At 45.3% G+C, this 2,500-nt stretch overlaps 1 protein-coding gene across 1 annotated transcript in view; it reads right to left on the reverse strand.

Moving 5' to 3' along the window:
• The window catches only part of pacrg (PARK2 co-regulated), a 252,242-nt gene that overhangs the window by 33,195 nt on the left and 216,547 nt on the right, over window positions 1–2,500 (reverse strand). The gene's annotated exons all lie outside the window — the stretch shown is intronic.

The following is a 2,500-nucleotide window of genomic DNA, read 5'->3' on the forward strand; positions in this document are numbered from 1 at the left end:
GGCCTGCCTGGCTGGCGCAGACTCTGAATGTAGGCTATGTTGCGTCACACTTTAAACAGGCGGGCCCAGACAGCTGTAGCCTGTTACGGTGCCTATTGGCGCTTGACAGGTGAAGTGAGTAAAGAAAGGAAAAGGATATGAGTAGCCATCTGTGGTCTTATATCATGGAAATTCCATGAAAATTATATTGTGAAATTTGTTCTTTGTAAAAAGCCTCAGATTTTCCAACAAATTAAAAACTGCATTTTGAGAAAAGTTTCAAATGTGAAACAAAATTAAGTCTTCAAAAAACTTTTTTCCCCAAAACATGAGCCTGAAAATGGTGGATCGTCTTATATTGGGGCTAATACGGTAATAGTCTGGGAGGGAATTTGTATATTTTCATAACAATCATGCACTTCGTGTGACAAGTTTCTGATTTTGGGCAGGGTGTTAGGTATGGGTCTAAGGTTTCCAAAAATCATCTGCAAAAATCATTAGGGGGCGCCGCCAATTTGTAGCCAATGATTTTTGGAAATCTTAGAGCCATATCTATCACCCTGCCCAATGCTCACCTCGTCCTTATAGAACTTGGCAATACAGACACAGAGAATGAAGACTGGAGAAGCTCTTATAGAGGCCCCATAACGGAGGCGTCTGGATGGTGAGGTCTAGAAGGAGAGCGTGTGGTAAGGAAGGGTGGCGTCAGGGGCCCTCCGAAACACTTAATGTGGCCTCTCACGCTGTGACGTCAAAGCCGCTTTTGAAAGGAAGCAGGTAAATACGGTTTCATGCAGCAAGCAGAGGCTTGTACGAGTTTACAGTACATACAGTATCGTATGTATAGGATTTGACAGCAGGTGCAACTTGCACTGCTTCCAATGCATTGATTAAAAGTTGTCTGACGTCACATGAAAATGGCCCATTTCCCCATTCCCATCACTAGAGGTGGGTATGACCAACTACAACCCGATACAGGGCTCCCGATTTGAACATTTTTAAGAGAACAAACATATGTATAACCGAATGGTTTTTTATTTATTTTTTTACTTTTTTATGCAGTGCAACAGATGCATTTTAGTGCAAGTAAAACACGGCCTACTGGTCTGCTGTTCATGATGCGATACGCATCTCGAGTGGCAGTAATTTAAGTCAGTTTAATTATTTAAATGAAATATCCAAGCTGATGCCTCCGTATCGATACATGTAGCGTGAAGAGGCCTGTGACGATGTGCTGTATCCCGATATCAATATTTTGAACACACCCCACCCCATCACCCTGTCCACCCCTCCCCACTTCAGCGCCCCCCCCTGCAACACCACCACCCTCAAACACCCTATGGAACGCCCACAGCCACCACTTTGCACCAATTCAATCCTTTCCACTCTCCAATATCCCCCCCAGAGCCTGTAAACAGGCCCTTCAGCCTATTTTACAAGGGTTCGAGGTGTGGGCTTTATGGGGCCGAGGGCCCCTGTTTGAAGTGAGCAGCGTTTAAGTGCGCTATTTACATAAAGCGAGACAGGTCCAGGGGCCCGGAGCTGCACTGTAGCCAAGCCAGCCGGAGCAGGGCTGAGTTAATATGTCCCCCTGCTCATTAGCCGCACACCCTGTCAACATCTCAAAGAGCTGCGAGTACACGTGTGTTTCTCTGTGTGTGTGTGTGTGTGTGTGTGTGTGTGTGTGTGTGTGTGTGTGTGTGTGTGTGTGTGTGAGCGCACGCTTGTGTGTACGTATGTGTGCTGTATTCAATGCAAGTACGACTGTTTAATTACTGAGAAAAAAGCCAGTGTGTTACAGTGCAGCTATTAATACTGGGCTGAATTTCAACACTGCCCTTGGCTGAAAGCTGAACACGCACGCACGCATACAAAAACGCACGCAAACACGCAACACGCATCGACGTACGCTAGCATGCATGCACGCACACACACACACGCGCGCACACACACACACACACACACACACACACACACACACACACACACACACACACACACACACACACACACACACACACACACACACACACACACACACACACACACACACACACACACACACGTTTATTTACCTGGGTGCTATTGTGAGAAAAAATCAGGTAGTTTATTTACCACCTGCCGAGCAGACAGAAGACCCCAGATACAGACTAAGGGAAAATCTTTTACTACATCTTCCTACAACTAATCAGCCAATTAGGCACAGGGGTGGTGACACTCTATCTTTCGCTAGCTTTTTCTTTTTCCTTTTCCCTTTCCTTTCCTTTTTCTTTTTCCGTTCTCTTTCTATATCTCTCTCACACTCTATAGAAAAACACACATAAAAATGCACATCTAAGCAAACTCTACGTACAAACACAAATGCATAGAGCCAAACAACTTATACAGCGTATACAGCCCTTCAACCATATTTCATGCATAAACTGACAAACACAAGCACACACCAATGAACTATTGTTTATGCTTATTATGGCAGGCAGACACACACAGGCAAACTCAGGCACAGGCACAGGCACACACA

Source organism: Engraulis encrasicolus, chromosome 19 (assembly GCF_034702125.1).
Source record: "Engraulis encrasicolus isolate BLACKSEA-1 chromosome 19, IST_EnEncr_1.0, whole genome shotgun sequence".
In the NCBI taxonomy this organism is placed as follows: domain Eukaryota; kingdom Metazoa; phylum Chordata; class Actinopteri; order Clupeiformes; family Engraulidae; genus Engraulis; species Engraulis encrasicolus.